The sequence below is a fragment of the Corvus brachyrhynchos genome, unplaced genomic scaffold (assembly GCF_000691975.1).
Source record: "Corvus brachyrhynchos isolate BGI_N302 unplaced genomic scaffold, ASM69197v1 scaffold444, whole genome shotgun sequence".
NCBI lineage: Eukaryota > Metazoa > Chordata > Aves > Passeriformes > Corvidae > Corvus > Corvus brachyrhynchos.
The window spans coordinates 822,321-845,035 of NW_008237886.1; the positions used below are offsets into that span (position 1 = coordinate 822,321).

Here is a 22,715-nt window from a genome sequence, read left to right on the forward strand (position 1 = left end):
CGTGTCAGGAGCCACGGGGATCGGGGGGACATGGGATGTCAGCTTAAAGTGTAGCAAAATGCCCGAAGCAGCAGCAGAAACAGCAGGGCTGGGCAGCAGCAGCCGGGCTCCTGCAAGCGACCAGGAGACATTCCCTCTGCAGGGGGTCGGGGTCCTGGATTTTCCCCTGAGGCCAAGCAGATGGTGAGGGTCCTTCCCAGTGAGGTCAGGTGTTGAAAAGGTCCCAGTACAGTGGCTGTTCTTATGAGCAAACAGCCTTTCCCAAGAGAAAGCCTCCCATCTAAGAGACTGCAGCCAGGTGCACCACCTCCCCCCATCTTGGCCACATCATTTGTCTCTCTTAAATATTCGTTGTTCCGGTCTCTTAGGCAACAAATGGGAGAAAAATTCTCTAAGAGAAAGAAAATTAAAAAAAGGAACAAATCCTAACCTCCAACACCTACTCAGAGGTGAATGCAGATACCTATAAATAAGCAAAACTCACTTTCTTCCTCTGTCATTGCAGAAGCGTCTAAAAAAATATATCAACAAGAGTTGATGATAGCAGATAAACGATGGTTATGTTTACTTAAGTTTAAAAAAAAAAAAAAAAAGAGAGTGCAGTTAACAGTAGACCAGAATGGGGATAGAAAGCTGGAAAATGAACTTGACTAGGTGCATGTCATTATTGGAAAAGTTTCTGTAATCACCAAGTCATGGATTGTTTGAGTCCTTGCGTTGTCCCTTCTCTTTAATATTGACCAAATATGCTTTAGCAGGTCCATGGAATGTGCAGTGCCTATTCTGTCTGTGAGAGCCGTTATTTAAGATGCAGCAAGGCTTGTTTGTATGGAGGCCTGGGTACCAAGAGCACTTGTCAGATCATAGCAGTTGTAATGAATTGACCTGCATTCCCTTCCCAGTGGAGCGAATACCAAGAGCTTCCCAATACTTACTGATCTCTTTTTGGAGAGTTTCCAGTGGAATAACTTCGTTCCATTTTCAGAGTACTTTCTGTTGCATACTGAGGATTTGAGTAACATGTAAAGTGCCTGAGTTATCGCAAGCCCCCAGAGGGATAAACTTAAGACTGAGCTTCCTCGTGAGATATACTTCGTAATATTAAGGATGAATATGGAAAAGATTATCAGCAGGACCAGACACAGATGAGATGAGAACTTGGACAAGAGATGTATTGATGGTCAGGAATAATTGGTTTTGGTGTATTAATAATCTGGTTTTGTAACACCCTTTAAACATTATTAAACTGGATATATAGAAGTAAATGATCTAGCGTGTTCCATATAAACATGGAAGGCATGCTGTCAGGTTTTAACTGGTGGGTAATTTGTCTGATTGCAGTGTTGGATCCTCAATATGCTCAATGGATTAATTTTGCACTTTGATAATTTCTCTGAAGAGTTTCAGTAGTGCAGCAGCAACCTGTAATCAGAAGCTCACGAAGCAACAAAAATCAAGGAGATTGTTCTCAGGATAGCCAGTATTCCTTACTTGGAGTTGTACTCCACACGCTCCCCAGCTGCAAGTAGGGAGTGTACAGTTGCCAGTGGTGATAACTGGGTGGAAAATCAGACACATACTTTTATTTATTAACACTCAAGTTTAAAAAAAAAAAAAGTCACTCCATTATCTCTATTAGTGGGAAATGTGCTGCATGTGGATCCGTTGGAAGTCCTGAGTGCTGCATAGCTCATGGGAACTTAGTACTTCAGGAGGATGCGCAGAGAACAAGACATTTCAGGCTGTAGTTCTGGTAAGTACCCAGATTTTGAGTCCAAAAATACAATTTAGATTATGTTGGTGAAGTGGTATCTCTCATCCTGGACCTCTGTTTTCATGTCACAGCTCACAGACTTCCACAGAGCTTCTGGTGCAATCAGGAGGCTTTCCTGGCAGACTGTGATGTGCAACTGCGACAATAGACTCAGATACTGGCTGTGGTTTGTCTCTGTGTTTGTGCTGTTGGGAAATGTTTGAATTTCATTGTCTATTCAGCAGTTCAATAGTAGGGTTACTGGAATGTTTCAGTAGGTATCCTTTGACAATCTTTTTTTTGGGTTTTACTTTTCTACTGTTCTGAAAGTAGATAAAGTATTTCTAACCAAGTCTGAATTCTAAATTGTGATGAAGATGACTGTGGTCAAAAAAGATGTTACATATTTCTTGGAAAGGCATTTACGTTGAGTGAGGGTTTAATCTGAGTTGATGGAATTAAAGAGAGATTATTTGGTACTGCTTAACAAGCAAAGATTGATTGGTCAGGTATAACAATACTCTTCCTTTCTCTGAAAGCCTGTTTCAGATTGAATTCCTATTTCAGTGTCAAAGATAACTTGATCAGCTTGTAGTGAGCTGTGGCTGAATTGTACATAGTGAGACAGAGATTTGTGTGATGGGAGCATCTGTATGTGTATGAGCAAGAGGGGAAGAAGGGAGGGATTTTAGCTTGTTTAGAAAATAAAATGCATCAGTAATCTAAATATGACAGTAGCATAAGCTGTGAGGACTGTCTTCCAGACAGCATGCCATGAGCCTGCTTTTTCTGCTGCTCTGCCAGCTGCACTCACATTTTTGCCTAACTTGCTGGTTCGTTTTCCTGGCGCTTAGATGAAATGACCACTGCCTCTGCCAGAAAAAAGCATCATGGGGAAACACTGCCTGAAAAACAGCAACTGAAAGAATGATCTGCTCAGATGCAGTGTAGTGGGAATGAAGGGGCAGAGAAGAAAGATGCCGGTTCATCACTGTTCCCTAAATCTGAACACCAGGGAGAGGCTTCGTGTCCTGTGCCTGGAGTCTTTGAGATGTGCATGTTCAGGAGTGATGTGTCAAAGCTAATGGAAGAAAAGGACTTGATGAGAAAAATCTGTGTGCAAAAGCTGGGTTTGTTTCATTTTTATTCCTTGTTAGGAGTGATCACCTTTCTGTTTTGCTTCCCTTCTTCAAAAGCTAAATGCAAAGGGAGTTACAGGACAGAATATGAATACTTAATCATTTCATATATTTGTCACCACACTGCTTTGCATATGTGGTAGTTTTCTCTCTTCCTTGAATAGATGTTTCTCCTTTAAACACTCTGCAAGTGTTTCTTTTTGTGGGATTTGTTGTTTGTTGTTTATTTTAAATAACAAAAAGGTCAAGGGCAAGTGAGTGCAGGAGCTAACAAATGTAAAGCAAACAGCAATTATGAATAAGAAATGCATTGAAAAATAAGCAATATGTGTGCAGAAAATTTTTACATAAACTGAATATAAATGCAGTAGAAGCAGAAGAGGCTGAACTGGTGCCAGCAGGATAATTATATAATTGATGTGCTTGTCTATGAAACTGCTTTTTCTGTGCTTTGATATATAGCTCCACTAATGAGGTGAGTCTCAGTCCCAGAATTTGGTCTCTGTTCCTTGTGTAATATTGTTCACATATATAGCTCTATGAGGAGCATGCCTGCAGCCTTTTGGAAATAAAACACAGCCCTTCTAGGTAACACTCCTTGTGTCTGACTGGTTTCTGGGCCACGCTTTTTGCGTTCCCATCTAGGGGAACATGGTGGTGGGAGTTGGTACAAACGGAAGATTAGAGTCATGTAGTGCACACAACAATTCACCTCTCCCACAGCAGTCACATTTATTTAGATGTATTTTCCTGATTGCTTTTGTGACTGAGTTCTCATTGACCCTACCTTTGCTTATTAATCATACTCTTGTGCTTAAGCAGAAAGTGATCTGGTGGGCAGATTGATGTGCTGATGAATCCCGTGAAGGTCAGGAAAAAGGATGAGGCTGATGGGTGTGTGACTGGAAGAATCAGGTTGTCTTGCTGTTCACACCGAAGTACTGCTGTTTTGAAAAATAACTGAGTCTAAGCTGAATATTGCATTACCTGGGACCAGGGAGATGACTCGGGGTGAAAATTGATTTTACTGCTTTGTTTCATTTGAAGATTATCAGATTTTTTTTTCCTTGCTCTCTTTTAATTTTCTGTCTGAATTCTTCTCATGTCTTTGAGCTGTCCTTGTAACTTTGCTCCCTCCTCATGCGTCCACACACATATTGAGAAATCTCCAAGTTCCAGAGCTCCATGGTTTTCTTTTAGAGGGGCATAAAGATGAGAGATTCTGAGGCTTTCTGTCTCCTCCTTTGCCGCTATTTCCATCTTTCCATTTCTTGTCCCCTAAAAAGAATCCCACAGAGCAGTATTTCTTTTCTTGGAGTTGCTGCTTTTGCTGAAGACACTGGTGTTGCAGGAGCCTGCTGATGAGTGGCTGTCTCTGACCCCCATTCCACATCTCCACCACAGTCCCAGGGCTTAACACTGACGGGCACATTTTGATGAGTTTTTTTCTGTACTCCTTAAGAGAATAATAATTAATAGCAAGACTCCAACATACTGCTGTTTCCTTGCATTCTGTCTCTTTAATCCCTGTATATTTGTGTGGTAATACGTTCTCAAGTAGAAATGAGGAGGCTTCAAATCTGGAAATGCTGCGTTTTAATAGGTAAGTTTAGAATAATTAAAAGTGTTTTGCTATTGGTATGCTTTAGATAAAAGCATGAAGGAGACGAAAGATACAGACCAGAAGTTCCAGATGCATATCCCAGAGTTACACATGATTGTGCAATATGTACCCGCAAAAGAGATCCCAATGAGATGGGACAGCATCTGTTCACTGAACCAAAAGGATCCGCTCTTCTGCTCTGCCTCAGAGAGAATTTATGCATCAAAGCTGGCATTTAAACCTTTACTGGAGGTATGATTCCATAGCTTTGAAAAGGCACCTTGAAAAAACAGGTGACAAACCATTTAAAGGACATGATATTGCCAGAAAACATGTGATTTATGCACACAACCTCAAATGGGAAGCATGCCACCAGGGTATCATACGTGTCTGCTGTCCAGAGCAAAAAAAAACCTGACTTTGGGAGCGGGATTCAGTCACTTAAACAGAGATTTCCAGTACCCTTGTAGGCATTGTAGCATACCCTGGGCTCCCAGAGGTCCTGCATTGTATCTGCAGGATACAACCTGAGCAGGTTCCTCACGTACTCTGAGGAGCAGAAAGTGGCACAGCACACCTCTCTTCAGGCCATTGAATTTGTTGGCAGGAGGAAGTGTCTTGGGAGACTATTGGAAAAAATGCCAGGAGCGTTAGACAGCAGAAGAACAGCCAGAGCACATGATAAGGGAGATGTGAATGAGGCATATAATGAGTGTAGGTCCTTTGAGCAGGCAGGTAATTAAAGAAACTTAAAATATAAGAGCCTGGTTTTTATACACTGGCATGTGCTTCTTGACAGAAAATCACATTAGCAACTTCCTCCTGCTGTAGCAGAAAAGTAGTTCAGGCTGGATTTGTCTTTCCATAGATCCTTTAATGTATAAAATACATTGATGTTCTGTAGGTTGGACTTGACAAAATTCCTCTCCAAAGGGTTCACAGTCTGCAAACTCACTTATTTGTCAATACTGCAGGTGACTAATATGAACCAAATTGATGGTTCGCAATTGTTTTGAAGTAGATTGGTCTTGGCATGAGGAGATATTTTCGAGGAAGTAGGAAGCCCAAAAATAAGGGTAAAGAAAATATATGCAGCAGAACCGTGACTGGAGAGTCATTAGCAATGATATCACTAACTAGGCCAGACTTAAAACCAAATGGGAAGAAATGTGGCCTTTGTGTGCTGCAGCGGGAAGCAGTATCTGAATAAGCCACGGAGGAATGCCAGTTTTATGAATTTAAACAAAAAGTTCATGCATTTAAAAATCTGGCTGTAGACAGACTGACTTGGGAGTGAGTCAGCCTGGTGGCCAGGAGCTGGCTGGGAATGCTGCTCAGGATAGAGCTGAGCCAAGCACCACTGCTGGGCAAACCTGCACTCTGTGGCAGCCTAGCCTGGGCACGGGTCCTCCAAAGAAGGGGGCAAGGAGGGAGCAGGGGAAAACCAAAAGATGGGGAGCCTGGAGAGAATGGTTTGCAGGACTGTGTCTCTACAGTGGCTGCAGAGCTACGTGCTCCGAGTCCTGGCACTGCACCAGCAGCTGGCTGGGCTCTGTCCTGCCCTGACCTAAAGCTGTCTCCGACATCTGCCTGATCTGTCTAAGCTTGGAGCTGGCTCCAAGTTACGCAGTGAAGTACTCACTATTATTCTTAATGAGTTATCAAGAGCTCAGATCTTAGCCAGTAACATGTGGTCAGTACATTTGGATTGTTATTTTTAACTTGGTAAAGAAAGATAACAGTTGATTATATTGTTTAAGCTGTGTTTCTTCTAAACCGGAATTTCCTTTTTAGCACTGCCATATCCCTTAGCGTCTCCTTTACCTCTTTCATAGTTTTTAGTTGCAGCATCAACTACAAAATAATGTCTTCAAGTAAAAAATATCAGACATTTTAGCTGACAGTGCAGTATATGCCTGTACAAGGTCCAGGGGTCGTTGTCTTTCTTTTCTTAGCTCTGAATGGCAAAGTTGACAGGACACAATTACATACCTGGAACAGGTGTGATAAAGGCTGTTATTAGCAAAGTACCATGGCTTAAGGATAATTAAGACTTTGCCTTAAGAAAGGTGGATTAAAACTTCTGCAGTTAATAAGATTGATTGCTTAACACATTAAATCTGCATGCAGTCATGGTCCATAAATAGCTGTATCACAAAACTTACTGAGATCACAGGAAAAATATAATATCGGAAATACTGTCTGGGAATATAAGGGCACTATGACTGAGTTTTAAATCTTCCTTTCAAGGATAGCTTTGATATTGTTGAGTGCTGTTATTTCTTGACAAAAAGGTATATTAGATGGTGTCTAATATTTGTGTGTCAGTGACATATGTGATATAAAAATCTCGATCTACTTAATGTAATAACTTTTAAAAAAGAAAACTATTTCCTTAAATTTGTTATAATGTTATTCTTTCATTTATCAACATATCCTATATACTAAGAGTTTTTTCATGTGAATCTTTACCAACATTGTCCTGAGCTGGAAGGAAGAGGGAGAGATCCACCTGCTAGAAGAAAGACATGCCTGGTTCATGTTGTAATTAACCATAGGAAAGAAAACAAACAAACAAACAAACAATGAATACAAATGATAGCCAGGTATGAAAGCAGGTTAATTAAATATTGAGCTCTCCATTTCCACTGCCAGTGGCATAAATTTTCGTTTTGCTTTCCTTTTTTTTTTTTTTTTTTCCTAGTTAATATGTTGGGGGTTTTGTTCAGTTTTTAAAAATATGCTGTTTTCTTATTGTTTTGAACTTTCATTTCAGTGCTTTACAGAAGCCCTTTTTCACCATCAGCACTGCTAAGGGAAGCTGCTATTAGGGGACTTTTTAAGAAACTACTATCAGTGTTACAGAGGCCAAAACTTACAGTTGTCCTCTGAATTTTTGTGTTGAATAATCTCCCAAAATGGAAGAAGTAGTGATGTTAATTAATCCTCCTTATAATATATTGAGAGCTCTGGTTCCTGTGTAGTTAAATTTCTTTAAATAAAGAAAAAAATGTAAGAGATACAATTTTAATTAAATATGAGTAAGACTGCTGTTCTTAATGACTCTTCTTATGTAGCATTGCTTATGCCCGGAGAATGACTGCAACTGTGTCAGAAAGTAAAAGGAGAAAAGTTGAAAACCATATTTTTAATGTTCCTCTCCCTTACCCACCATGAGTACTGCATTCCTCTGCTATGAATTTTGTTGTATTTCAAAGTACTCTTTTTACCTACACTAATGTAGTTCATCCTCACATATTTCATTGCAGGCCTCCAACCCTCATCATTCAAATTTCCATCAGTTAAGTTCTTCTTTCTAACCTGTTTTTCCAACCTGTCAGTTTTTCCAAATGAGACCATAAAGTGCTGTAGGTTTCCTCTTTGTCACTTTTCTGTGTGAAACTTGGAAGTGTAATCATTTTAAGTTCCCACTTTTTTTTTTGTTAAGGCTTTTTTTGTTTTTTATTCCCCAAAAAAGCTATGAGGTCTAGAAACAAGGAAATGTGAGGTTCATGCAGAGTTACTTACTTTTCCTTCCTCCTCTCTTTCCCTTAGTACTTCTGCTTGATATTCAGATCATTTTTATATGAGGACTTGTTTCTGGAAAAAAGAGGGATAGCTTCTCCTCAGTCTCACCGCTGCCTTTGGACAAGCCTAGCACCCCCACTCTTTTAAGACGTTGCTGGAGCATGCCACACTGGGAACATCCCACAGTTGTTGAGTGCTTTGTGGCGACCCAGAGCTTCAGCAAGGTGTGAGGATGTGCAGCTTCTGCAGCAGGATCCCGAACAGGTGGGGTTTTGTTTCAGGAAAGACTTGGAGAGCTGTGTGTTTTCCAGTCTGCTTTGTAGTGACATTTGCGGGTGGGAGGGACAGGCACATAGCAAAGTCAGTAGGGAGAGGCAAAGCTACCAACTTTCTAAGTGCTTCTGTGAGGTTTCCAGCCCAAATCAGAGCCCCCATCACAGTCAGGTTTTTCAGTTATGTTTATGAGAAGTTAATCGAGCCCAATACATTAATTTCTGGGTACATTTAAGATTTTCATTATATTTCCACAGTATGATTCAAGGTCTTAAGATTAGCTATGCTTGTTACAGAATTCCCACAGAAATATAAGATACCACCTGTACTGTTCATTGTCTTTTCCCTCTGTGCTGTTATGAATATGCATGTACTTAGAGGAGCAGGTTTTATTCTGAAAACTCAGTCTTTTACACTTTGTACATGATAGGAGAAAGCTCTTGTACCTTTTCCCTCTTTTCTTTCACTCACCCATTAATGAATTATTCATCCAAAAGTCTCAGAAGACAAAGCATGGAAGAGTACCTGAATTCCCTGAGATTTTCATTTTGTGCTGCTTTTCAGTAAAAAAGTGCTGAAGTGATACCTACATCTGGGTCTCTGAAAAGGCACTGTGGAATATATAATATGTTGTTGGGGTTTTAGGAGCTCTCCTGGTTTGTTTTTTTTTCTCTTAAAGGAATTTTCCCCATACATGTTACTAGGGGGACAAATTGCTGGGTACTTACGAAAAACAAAAGAGGTGGCTATGGGGTGGGATGCATCTGGCTATTCTTTTTTTTCATCTGGGTGTGCGGACAGTCAGTCCCTGAACGCCGGAGAGGGAGGCTGTTTTTCATCAGCTGCTTTTCCTTCTGCCGGAGAAACCCCAGGATCCCCAGCCCACCTTCCCTGCCCCGCTGGGAGCCGGGCCATGGCCGGGCCCCTATTGTTGCTTCGAGCCTTTGCTACGTTGTAGCCCTGCTCACCCTGCCTGCCCAGACCTCTGGGGGGTTCCCCGTTTGGATACATCTCATCTGCCACCCCGGATTTGTGCTTGTCCCTGCCCTTCCAGCCTGCCGTTCCAGCCTGCTGTTCCTGAGGGTCCGGCCCGCCACCGCGATCCCAGGGCACCAGTGCCGCGTGCTCCCCGAGCTCGCTCCGGAGCGCCCCCTGCAGCCGCGGGGGAACCATCGTACCTGCCCTGCTCACCGGGAGCCGCCAGCGCCCCTGCCGGCTGCGAGCGGAACTGCACCCGAGGGGAAAGGGCCTGACAGCCAAGAAGGCTGGGACTGGGTTTGTGATTGTTTGCTGTTACTGCCATAGTTATTGTTGTTTGTTTGACTGGTTATATATATATAATAGTAAAGAACTGTTATTCCTATTTCCCACATCTTTGCCTAAAAGCCCCCTTGATTTCAAAATTATAATAAATCAGAGGGAAAGGGGGTCGCATCTGCCATTCCAAGGGAGGCTTTTCTGCCTTCCTTAGTAGACACCTGTCTTTCGAACCGAGATATATTTGATCCTTGAAGATCCAGATGTGTTTAAGTGAAGGATCCACTGACTTCAAAAACACAGCTACCTGTAATAAGTATTCCATCTTAACCCTCATGTTTTGAATTGAAAAGGGACGATTCTGTGAACAGAAGCTAGGTTTTTCACCTTTGCCAACTTACAGTTTTCTTTTCCCTTGATTTATTCCCTTGTCTTTTTTTTTTTTTTTTATTCCTTGCTTTGTGGTGCTTGCTTGTAGAAACCTGTAATAGTTAATGATGTAATGGATAGCGAGTAATAGAAAGACAATAACTCTGCATACTTAAAATCTCTCTGTGGTCCTCCTGGTACAACACTTCTCATCCAGCATTAATTTCAGAAGAGCTTGCTTGATGATGGAGAATTTGAAACTTCATGCTTGGTTGTGTCACAGATTATACTAATGGTTCTAAGACCTTGTTAAAACTGGGAAGTCAGGAAATATGGAGGGGAAAAAAAAGGATTTAAAAGAGTTTGAAGATTTTCTCTCTCTTGTTTTAAAATATGTGTGATGGTAGCATGACTTCTTTAAGTATATAGAGCTATTGTGGAAGAAAATTCCTAAATAAAAATAAAATAAATAGTAAGGTTTTTGTCTTGATGCAAGATTCACATGTGATGTTTAGGCAATTGTCAACTTTTACCACCCTGCTTTCTTTTTTTTTTTTCTCTAATGTGCTTCAGAAATTAAAATAAAGGCATGGAGAAATTTATTTCTAACAGAGAAAAAAACCCTGTGAAATCCTCTCAGCTCATAAATGATACATTTGGCCTCTTCAATTTTATGGCTCTTAACTATTATTCAAGATGATCATGAAGAAAATTTTTAGTATCTGAGAAGGAGTCCTGTTGCTCTTGAATTCCACTGGTGTAAAATTATTGGCACAGGACTTGGTTCTAGACAGTGCAGAAAGTTATTTCTTTCTGCGTGTAATTTTACAATAAAAACCTTCTCTTTCTCATCTTATGAGTTCTGTTTGCTCCATCTTTTCTGAGTATTTCAGTTACTACACTCAAGATTCAGGAGAGATCTTCTGTCATTAGAGCATAATGTGATGAACCATTAGAATATTACTTCGTATATTTAATATTGTTCACAATATGTGTTCATTGTGATTAGTGATCTTTGTCATTAGAATCAGTTGTACAGTTCCCATAGTAGTTTTCTTTGGATCCACTCCTTGTTTGTGTGTCGTGCACTCTGAAAAGCCCCATCTGAGCTGATGTTAAAAGGCCATGTTTTGCTGCATCTTATACTGAAGGCTAAATGATTGAGAAGAGGTGAACGAATGTTCTGTTAATCTAGAAATGGAAAAGATTTTGATTTCAGGCTTTTTTTACATGAAAAAGCAGTATACATCAAATTTGGAAAGGAAGATGTATGGAAATGGAAAAACATTTCATAAAAATTTTTGCAGAAAATTTAATTTTTACATTTTCCACCAATATTATATTAATATTTTTTATAGAAATTAAATGTTGATTTTTTTTTCATTCTGTACTTACATGGATAACTCATTCTACAGGGAGTAACTTTTTAGTTGTATGATCTGTCATCAGGTCCATGAATCCTCACACCAGTTGTTTCTGCTCCTATATTTTAGCTGCTTTTTAGTTAGAGAAGAAATAATACTGTTCTCAGAAAAAACACTACAATGATGATGATGATAAAAGTTCTAAACAATTTTATGAGATGAGCCGTAACACAGTTACTCATGTCTAAATGCAGAATGAGAATACACATCAAAGAGAAGTAAATATACTAATACTTGAAATCTGCTTAGGAGAAAAAAAATGTTGGTTTTACTAAAATATACCTATATTTTACATTACTATAGAATGTGATTCTAATATAATGTAAGCTGATCTAAGGTAATTGGCTGCATGTATACCATGTGTACCAGTAGCTGGATTAGAGGTTGCTTCCTGTCATTGTAATAATGCCCACAAAATGATGCTTTTTTTTCTTCTGTATTCCTTTATGGATGCAGTAAGACTTGGTTTATAAATGAACTACAGAAAAAAATCCTGGATGGTACAGAATGTTTGGTTTGTGCTTTGTCCCAAGAGGGAGAACTGGCTTTTTAAGTCCATCTTACTAATAACAGGATGGTGAGATGAAAGTAGGCAGAGAAATGAGAATTAAAAGTTTTCTTTGTTCATTGTTTACTGGACATTAGAAAGCTGATTTCTGTTGTTCAGTAAATCTGGGATAATAAATGTGTACAGAACTATCTTCCATTACTCAGTAATAGCATAGCAGAGAAACACAAAGGTAGGACAAATTCATTCTTGTTAGTCATAAAAAAAATCATATTTTACTGCCTCATTCTCAGTAGTTATTCATTCAGTCAGGTTTCTCCTGGAGCATAGAATACAGGGCACAAAATTTGAATGACACCCTTATGCTTTCTTTAGCTGCAACATTATGGTTTAAATGGAAGATGATCCATCTGGTATTTTCGTCCTACATCCAAGGCTCTTTCTTGAAAACTGTTTGTTATGAGAAAGAATAATTAGACTGTCTAGTTTAGTACAGGCTATTCAAATTGAAAACTTCACCGAATACCAATGTAGTTATGGGAAACAGGTCTACTGACAGCCTTCCATTTCCTGATTTTACCATAACTTCATTTATTGATGTCAAACTTCTGTGTGGTAGTCGTGGGCACAGAAGGAACAACTTCTGGGGTTTCTTTGTCCTGCTTCATGCATTTGCTTTCTTGAAATGCATTACAAAGTGATTCACAAAAGACGAAAACCTAAAGCATTTTGTACAAGGTGCGGTCCCAATCCTTTGTCAGTCCAGCTGCTTGCAGTCTAATTACCTCCTTTGTCCTATTAGAGTGTTCAGGCAGGAGAAGCAATCTGAAGGGTTAGGTTGAGAAGCTGAATAGATGGCCCCCAATTTTCTGTTCTGTCGAACCAAGGCCCTGAGAGTGAGGAACTTAAACACTTTGCCTAAATACTCATTAACTGGGACATGGTTCTTTGATATTAGGTTTTGAATCTCCCTTTGTCAGTTACCTACAAGGAGTCTCAGTGCTGAAAAGGTTAAGGAAAGGTAACTTTTATATAGAATCGTAGAGCCATAGAATGGGTTAGGTTGGAAGGGACCTTCAGAGATCATTGAGTTCCAGCCCCTCTGCCATGGGCAGGTACACCTTCCACTAGACCAGGTTTCTCAAAGCCCCATTGAACCTGGCCTTGAACAATTCCAGGGATGGGGCATCCACAGCTTCTCTGGGCAACCTCTTCCATTGCCTCACCACTCTCATAAATCTCTAGCTTAGAAGAGAGAAGGATGGCAGGTTTTCTATCTATGGTGGTCCTGATTTCAGTGTGGGTGCTTTGGCTGGGTAATCACTTGATAAATAGTTTATATGTAGTTTAACCAGATTTGAGGTATCTGAGAAGGTGCATGCTGATGTTTTGAAGAAAAACTACTCTAGAATGTGATGACCACACACATACACACATTGGCAACTTGATCTTTTTGGTAATGGCAATGGATCCTCAAATGCAGAATGTCTGAGGCCTTGTGCCTGAGGCATGGTATGTGCCATGGCAGCAGTTCGCAAAGGATTTCTCCCAGCTTAGACTGAAATTAGCATAAAAATGTTTCTTGAGTGAGAAGAGGCTGGACTACAGCCCCAGCTAAAATTTTGGAGGTCTACAGATTTGTCTAAAATTATGTAAGAACATCTTGACTACAGGAGACATTTAATCATAATAATGACTCTTTTGGACTAGCTTTTAAAATCAGTTTAGAGGAATCTCTGGAAATTTGTCCTTGTAGGTGGTATCTCCCCTTCCTGCTTAGATAAAGACTTAATCCTCAGAGGCTGATTGTGTTCAGACTCAAGCATTTGGCTCAGAATCCATATTGGTGCAAAAGTGCAGGAACCATGGAGGTACTTTGCAGCCATGAACTAAGCTATAAGTTTATGAAGAACTCAGCTAGGCTCCTGCTAGTTAAACAGCAGTGGAAGAAAAGCTCACACGTGGAATTTGACTGTTTCCATTGGAGTTAAGGCATTTTCATTCCAAGAAGAATAGGATCTGGTTTGTTTTTCTTTTGACACTGGAAGTGAGTCTCTCCAATTTTTGAACTCTGAGAAGCATTATTAGAGATTTTTTTTCATTTAGTATAATCATTGCTTCCACTTCTGAATCTTTTTCTTTGGTTGGTCAAAATTGTTATTGGCATCGTTAGAAAAAACATATGTGCTACTCTGGGCAGGGTGGTGGTTAATTTTTAAAGAGTTATTTAGTAGCCGGACATAATTGCAAGTGTACATTTCTATATCACTAAAAGCATTGCACAGAAAGTCATTTACCCAAGTTAAGCTAGAACTCAAGAGAATGTTTTTGTGATTTCAGAGTTGGTTTTATGACAGTATAAATTTCATTACTTCCCTACTAAAAAAAAAATCTGGAACTGTACTGTTTCATTCTATGTTGCCTGTAGTCTGTGTGTGGCAAAGAACCAAAACATCCAGAGAAGCTGTATGTTTGGTTTTTTATTAGCAAGCTGTTGGCTAAATAAATTTCCATTGTTAAGTGACTAAGGCAGTCAAATATTTATGATACAGACATAGGGCAGTTTCTTTTAAAGGCTGTGTAAGAAACATCTGGCCAAATGACTGAACATCTTTCACAAATGGAAATTTCTGGGATTAATGGTCAAGGATCCTGATTGCAGGCACTAACTCTTAATGAGTGCCAAATGTGCACCTGTTCTCCCCTCTCCACAAATGTGTTGCATGGACAACATTGTGATGGGTGCTTGTTTGTACTGTAACTTGAAGATCACTTTTCCTGCAGCTCCGTTTTATTTGACACATCTAGGCACATCATGCACACAACAGGATGTCAGTGCTGTTATTCAGCTGTGATCCAGTGGCCCTATACATACGCACTAAATCAGTCCCTTAGGCTGCACTTAAAAATTCTTCTTGTAACTATTGCTCTGTATTAAACAACATAGTTGTTTAATTCTTTTTGTCAGAATTTGTCAGTTCTTCATAATTTCAGCAATTCTGAGATGCTTCCATGCCCTCCAGCATAACATTGCAGCCTAAACAAAGGCAGCAGAGTGCACTGGCAATGTAGTGTCTGGATTGATACTTTTTTAGCTTTGGATGGATTTAACGCCTCTGCAGGGAAGTGAGCTCAGGAAGGAGGTGCTCTACAAATCAGTCTGTGTCTGGCAAAGAAATTTGCAGAATATAGGCCTCAGATAACCCTTCCCAGGCCAGCCATCGCATTGCTCCTCTAATCTGCCATGGTGCAGTGATTGGTGAGGTACCTGTGCTAAGCCATGCCTTTGCCCTCAAGGTACTAAACAGGCTTACAGAGTGAAAATCCCTTGTCTGCACAGTCCCTAAGGACCAGGTTCGTCCAAGGCTGTCCTAGATGTTTGGGAAAGTTCCAGCAAGTATTAAGGCTGGGTTGTGACTTTCAGAACCAGGTATCTCATAGTACGTATGTGCACATCTCCTTTCCTCTTTGCAGTGAGCAATGTACTTTACTTACCTTAGTGTAGTGTATAATACTTGCAAAATACTTAAAGTCGCACAGAATAATGGTTCAGTTTTGAAGCCCAGACAAAGTAAATTCTTAGAACCTGTGTAAATGTGAAAAAATTATACAGAGGATACACAGGTCCTGATTTTGAAAAATTCCCAAATATTGCTGTGATGTTGTCAGCTTGTTGCTGTCCAGCTGCTCAAAAAAGCAGCAGCTGCTGTTTCTCACTGCCTGCTTCTTTCCTGGTAAGTGCTTTATGATTTAAATCAGTTCTTTGGGTGGAGAAAAGCGGATCTCTCTAATTCAGCAACAGCCATTTACATGGACTTGACAGCAAGAAATAAAACCATTTGAAAAGGATCACTGCCAGGATAGAGGAGAATAGGCCTGACTAATTAAAAGCTGCTGGAAGCAAAAGAAAAAGAAGACATACTATGGGGGTTTAACTCTCTGCTTAGGAACATAAAAAACATACATGAAATTTTATGCATTTAAAAGTAAAGTGTTGTTAGATGATGTTTATTTGTCATTTTAAAGGCAGGTTTTCATAATATGCATTGCTTATAGTTCTAGAATAGTATCTTATCTCAGCAGCTTCAATGCTCTGTGTGGGCATTTTAAGCAGAGAGTAGGCTGTCACCACATGAAATCCTTTGCCTTTTTTGACTGGAGAAGAAATGCTTCCAAACTCTGTGCAAAGACAAAAGAAAGACCAGACTGTGCTATTAATATTTGTGACTCTTTATACCCTGTGCTTTTAGGAGAGTGTGGCTTGGCTAGTGGGGAGCTTCCCCCCTCAAATCAGATTATCTAACAGTTAATCTGTGTTGTTGATGTGCTGAACAACAGCAGCTTGTTCAGGAGCAGACTCGGGGCAGGAGGGGGGAGCTCTTCTGAGAGCAAGCTGTTTCAACCAAACATTTTCCTTTTAGTGATTCGTAGGATTAAATTTCAGGCTGTTGCCTATGGAACTTGGCATTAACAGCCAACATATTCATCACATTAGCTTTTCTCCTCAACTTCCCTTATGGAAAAAAAGTAGAGCCATAGTTTCTCCATCAGTCTCCCTTGACCAGCTTCTGTGGTGTGATTACAAAATGTGATTACATTTTTCATCACTTTTTAATACTGACCAGACCCTGGGTGGTTAAGCTCACAGTCCCATCACCTATTTTCTTTTCAGAACATACAGAATAGTCCTGAAATGAGCTGAAATCAATCTATGCTACTGTTAGCCTCCTTTGTTTATAGACAGATTATTATTATTTCTCAGTGTATGTGTGGGAACCATCCATATGTAGCAAGACTGTTTCCTTTTCACCTAGAGGACAGATGGGAATGGGGGTGCATTTATTGCACTGTCTTTTCTTGTTTTGGTTAAGTCCAGTAGATCTTGCTATGGCTCCTGAGTTCCAGTTTATATAGTACTTGGTAGGTTGCAGGTCTGAGTGGTGAAGCCTCTTGTGTCCATCTTCCTCACTTTTCCTGACATACAGGGGGGCAGGGAAGACATAAGTCTAATTAGAGTGAATGAATCTGTGTCTTGCACGTGCTGCTCAGAGGCTTTGCTGTCTCTTATCCACATTACTGCCACAGCCAAAGAGCACATCCCAAGGGCACCCTGGTGCAGACCCTGAGTGCTTTATTTGTATAGATTACTGCAGTGTGTTCGTGCAGGGTGAATCCAGACTCTGCAGCTCCAGCTTTCACAAAGCCTCTTCGCAGGGGAAAACAAATTACGCTGGCTAGCACGCTGCATTTGCTAGGAGGTGAAAGCCTAATGAAATCAAGAAAATGTTCTCACAAGTTGCAGTGAGTGCGATGGGGGTGCTGAGAAACAGTCAAAGGCTTGTAACAGGCACTAAAACTACAGATAATCTTGCCTTTTCAGGACTGCATTTTGCTTTACTCTGTGAAAATGATGTAAGAACATATTTTGACATCACAGATACGAGATTTCACCCAGTACAGACAGGGCTGAACTAATAATAGAGTATGGGACAAGACATGAACTAGACAACCCTGTGCCTTCAGCTCAAAGCTCCTCCACAGCTTGCTTCCAAACAGGTTGAATGATGTAGAAAAAAAAAGGAAACTCACTTTTCAATTCTGTGTCTTGATGCAATATGGGGTTTTTACCTGTTCCTGTAAGCTCAGATGTGAGTGTCTCTGGTATATGTCTAGCTGTCATGCAATGAGGGTAGGAGTAAGAGATTTTAAAATCTGTGTATTCTCCCTGAAGGTATTCAGACGATGTGTAGATGTGGCACTTAGAGCCATGGTTTAGTCTTGGACTTGGTAGTGCTGGTTAAATGGTTGGACTCAAAAGTCTTTTCCAACCTAAATAATTCTATGATAACAAGAAACCTCAGTGTGAAGTCACAGGGTCATAGTTTGTGTATATCTTTTGGGAATGTTGTGTTTGCTTAGCTGGACTTGCTAAACTTGAACTAACAACTGTGGGGAAGCATCCTGTCTCATTATATACCCATGTTATTGCTACCTGGATATTTCTGTCCATGGAGAGTGTATAAATGGCATGGCAGGGCTGTGTGTAATCTGGAAGATGCCATAGTCAGAAGAGAGTCTCTTTGGGCTACTGCATCAATACAGGTGGAATTTTAGCTTCTAGACAAATAGCTAGAAGGGTCGTGGATAAACCTCAGAGTGTCATCATAGGTGGTGGTCCTCTCCATTCCATTTCCAAAGGATGGCAAGCAACCATGTCTGGGGCAGCCCGGGTTCTTGAATCATCTGTTCATCTGTTTGCTCTGAGTTTGCTCTTTTCCAATGTTATTCTTTGGGTCTGCCCTATGTACAGCTAGACTCCTGTCCCTTAGTCCTGTTGTAACTGTAACCTTTTTAGTCTTCTTTGATTATCATGGTCAGTCAGTCTGTTTCTAAGTCAGCATCCCATTCCTCCCTCATCCCATTCTGGGGGATTTGATGTGGAGAGACATCTTGTCCTGTGCCACAGGGTGTTCAATCCCAGCCCTCCTATTCAGCAAGCAGCTCTGAAGCACCACCAAAACTAAGCACCCCTTGGACTCCATGTGGTTCAGGCACCAATTTTATTTAATTTTGTAGCCCAGGGTCAGTCTGCCTTGGCCCAAGACACATGATACAAAAGTCATTACAGTTCCAGGTTTCTGCCTCTTTTGGATCAGTTTCTGACTCCTTTGGGCCAGTACCTTCTAAGTAGGCTTGTGAAACTCCAATAAAACCAGCAAGGTTTTGCCTTCAGAGCATTTGACTAATACTGTATGCCAAGCAAAGACATTTTGAAGATTAGCTGCGTGCCTGTCATGAGTATGAAAATACATACTATTTGCTTATGTAACAGGTTTGTTTAAGTGGTGACTTTTGACAGCTACAGTTTAATTTTACCAACTCTTTCTTTCTAAAAATGAGGAAACAATTGTATTTGATGATCTCAGAGGTTTTTTCCAACCTTGATAATTCTGTCATTCTATGAAAATATAGAATAGCAAGAGCAGAAATGAATTTTGTGAAAATACAAGATAGCAAGAGCAGAAATTATACTTTTTAATGTAAACAACTTGGTTGCAGGGAGTTAATGAATGAAGCAACTACTGAAAAATGAAAAGCATTGTATTATTGACTAGAAATGTGAAGTGTCATGTATAATTCAAAACTAAGTCCCCCAGGAAGAGTTCACGTAATGTACATGAACTGCTGAGCAGTTTAATAAACAAGGAGACGAAAAAGGGCAGCATTTGCTGTAATCCAGACATCTATTTAATGCATACAGATATTTGCAGCCAAATAAAAAACGGGTTTTAACACTGAAATGTTTCTTGGTGAGAGGAGTTGATAATACCACTGTGGTTAAGCAGATTAGAGCAATACAGTTGTCTTTTTCTCTTAAAATGCATGAAAATTTTATCAAACCTTTGAAACTTTTGGGGATTTGCTTTCCCAGTCAGGGGTAATGATACAGGAATTTCTAAACTGAACATCTCTGCTTGCTACTTTCCAGCAGTATTATGGGTTGGTAACTACTGAAGCCATTACCAATTGTCTTAGGTTACAATGTAAGATGTAACCAAAAGTATGTATTCTGTCACCATCTGTTAAAACCAGGTGGGGCAGTGTTCTCTGTCTTTTCCATGACACATCCCTGATAACTCCCTCCTGAGTGACATCTTCTGTTAATGGGCTATCAAGCCTCACTGCCTGACCCATAAAGTTACATCATTCCATTCCGCCCAGGGGGAGCAACCAAGCATTCCTACCTGGATATCATCTGAAGTTTGAAACACCACAGGCAGCTCTTATCTACTGGGTTCCCAGAGGACAAGAGCTACGTAACCACCACTGGACCCTCAGAGGAAGACCAGATCCTTCTACAGGATCACCGCTTCAACAGAACCACATCCACCACTTCAGGAGGACTGCAGCCACCATTTAATCAGACTGCTACCATCACCCTGACCAACAGGGTGTCATGTTGTACTCTGACTCTGTCAGGGTTTCTGTACTATTGCATTTATTTTAATTTTCCTATTAAATTTTAATTCTGACTTGGGATCTCTCACTGGTTTGCTTTCAAACTAGTACACCAGTTTATACAACCTGGCAGCATTTGCCTCATTTTCAGCCAGCGTTGCAGATAACTCAGTGATATGAGAGCTTTAGTTCCTTCTGTGGTAATCTTTTTCATGAGGTCTTGACACTATGGTGATCTCTAAAAACTTGACGTTGTAATGAAAGCTTGGGTGAACTAAACTTTGCTCAAAGTTGAAAAAGAGTGTTGCCATTGATCCATGGAAGTCACTTTGCATCACTTAGCCCGGATGCTACTTTCTTTTTTTGGGAAATCTGAAATGGGAATTGCCATCCCAGCAAAAGCCACTGATGTCTATCTTCAGTGGGGTAGCTGAACTGCTCACTTTCCCTGAAGGGCCCTACTGCCCTTTAGCATTTTGAGTAGCACTCTTGGTCAAACTAGCACCAGCTTGCATAGGCTGCATGTTCCTGTCAGCAGCAGGACTCTCTGCCTTGGAATGACAATGACTGCAGTTTCTCTGAGGCTAGATGGAAGCCAGCTTTTGTTTGTCTTTGTGTGCTCTGTTTTGTATTGTTTAATCTGCCTGACATGGGAGAACTGATGCGAAAGCTGCAAACAGTATTTCCTACTAAAATGAAGTCTGAAGAAATCAGACTGAAGAGAACCTTTTATTTTTGCATGCTGTTTTTTTCCGTGTTTCTGGATGGCTAATCCCTCACACATGGGGAATGAGAATATCATGGAGTGACAGGTTTCAAACCTCTAGGTCAGTGCAGCCCACTGTAGTAATTGCCTAGTGACCTCCCTTTTGGATCCTTGGCAAAGCCTGTCTTTTTAACAATGTGTGCTTCTGCTATGATCTCTGATTATGGATAGTAAAAAAAGTATTCCATTCTTGACTTTTCTCTCGCTTCTTGTAAACAAATAGGTGTTGGTTTGTGTGGCCATTATTCCCCTGCGGGCTTTCTCCAACCACTTTTCAACTGAGATTAAACTGAGATGAACAGCTTTGTGGTTTGGGGCAGCCTTCAGAGTGTGGAATAGAGTTCTTTGGTCTCCCACAGATTTGTCCAATGGCAGTGGGTGGATTGCTTTGGAAGGCATTCATCCTGGCTTTTTTTAACACAAGTTACCTGAAAATGAGACTACTAGTCTGAAGGAGGTGGGTAAGCTCCATCTATTGTTGTAGAGAGCAAGGCATCTGCACAGGATGAATTTCTCATCCTTTTTTGACTGTAGGAAGAGCCTGAGGCATCCCATGTTCAAAGTGTTAGGTTTAATTTTTCTGTGGGTTTTTTCTTATCTTTCTTACAACATTTAGATTGCCATATTTTGAGATGAAGCTCAGAAACAACTGATCCACAGCAACGTCTCAAGCGTTATTTCAACGGGGCTTTTCAGAACCATTTTTTCTTCTTCTTTTGCATGTAAATTTCTACTAAATATTTTTAGGAACCACCATGATGTAGCATGTAAGTGCTACAAACTAATAACTGAGGGAATCGTGTCAAAATAGCGTTAGAAGGGACCTTAAAAAGGCCAGTGCTCTATTCTTCACAGTAAAGCAACTTTTGTTACGGGGCACAAAGGTTTGGTTTGCATCTTTATAAACCTGAATGCTCTTACTCACTCTGCCCTTTCTGTACTGACTTAAATGTTTTCCACAATGCTGCAGGATTCTTTAAAAGGCCCACCTTTTATTAAGCTAGGTGCATTTTGTTTGTAGATGGGATAAATACTGTCTGAAATGGCTGTGCTGTATGCATGGGACTGAACCTTGCATTGTTGGTAACCAGACAGAACTTTATAGACCAAAGTGCTTGTCCTCTGCAGGAGGGAAAAAATACCTAAAGGAATGCACTAACAAACCTGAAATCTTTCTTGATAGATACTTTGTCTGTATCTTTGCAGAAAAAGCATTTAAAAAATCACCACCAAAATCCTGGATAAGAGAAGAATTTCATTCAATTTTGGGTCCTTTTTTTGTTCTTTCTCATTTGCCTTCTGGAAGTGACTGTCCAGGTTTAAGTGTCAGAAAGAATATTTTTGGCATATGTGTTGACTTTTAATGTGCCAATCTTTGAGACTGCCAGCCTCACCTTCCAGGGAAATGTTACTTAATTGAACTGTCACATAAAGTGTGTTGCTTTTTGACTAAATTCCTCTAAAGTCTTTGGTATTTCCCTCTTTTATTTCTGAAGTTCCTTCATTTAATGTCTTAAATAACACTAACCTTGCTGAACCCTTGCCTATGAATTGCTTCAAGACTGGATGAACACAAACACAAAGAGAAGTGAAAAATTTATTCAAACTTGACATTAATGCAAGCAAGTGGCACTTAGAGGTTTTGCCCGTGATAGCAGGAACCCCAAAACATCTACAAGAATCAGGAAACTGATGTTTAACTGCTTTAAAGCCAGAATCAGAAAAATTAGCAGGGAAGACCAAAGGTCATGACACAGAGATATAAACACCCAAGCATGCAGATAGCAGCGTTATTGTTAAAAGTGTACATAATGCAGTAACTTTGCATTAAAAACAAAATCTGTATCATTGTCCTGGTTTGAAAGACAGGTGCCTGCCAAGGAAGGTGGGAACTTCCCTTGAAATGGAAAATATGACCCTCTTACCTGCAAATTATTACAACTTTGAAATTACGGGACTTTCAGGCACAGATATGGAAAAAGGAGTAACAGTTTTTTACTAGTTTGTACATGTATAACAAGGCAAACAACAACAACAGCAGCAGCAGCAGCAAGCAGAACCAGAAGCCAGTGCCAGCCTCTCTCGGCCGCAGGCCCTTTCCCCTTGGGTGCAGTTCCGCTCCCAGCCGGGCGGGGC

At 40.4% G+C, this 22,715-nt stretch overlaps 1 protein-coding gene and 1 long non-coding RNA gene across 2 annotated transcripts in view; both read left to right on the plus strand.

Moving 5' to 3' along the window:
• RNF150 (ring finger protein 150) overlaps positions 1-22,715 on the plus strand; it is a gene marked incomplete at its 5' end in the record, with an annotated part of 117,807 nt that overhangs the window by 30,135 nt on the left and 64,957 nt on the right. The gene's annotated exons all lie outside the window — the stretch shown is intronic.
• Positions 7-3,484, plus strand: LOC108446325. The gene is made up of 2 exons (XR_001861486.1): positions 7-1,753; positions 1,846-3,484. It is a non-coding gene; the product is annotated as an uncharacterized LOC108446325 (long non-coding RNA).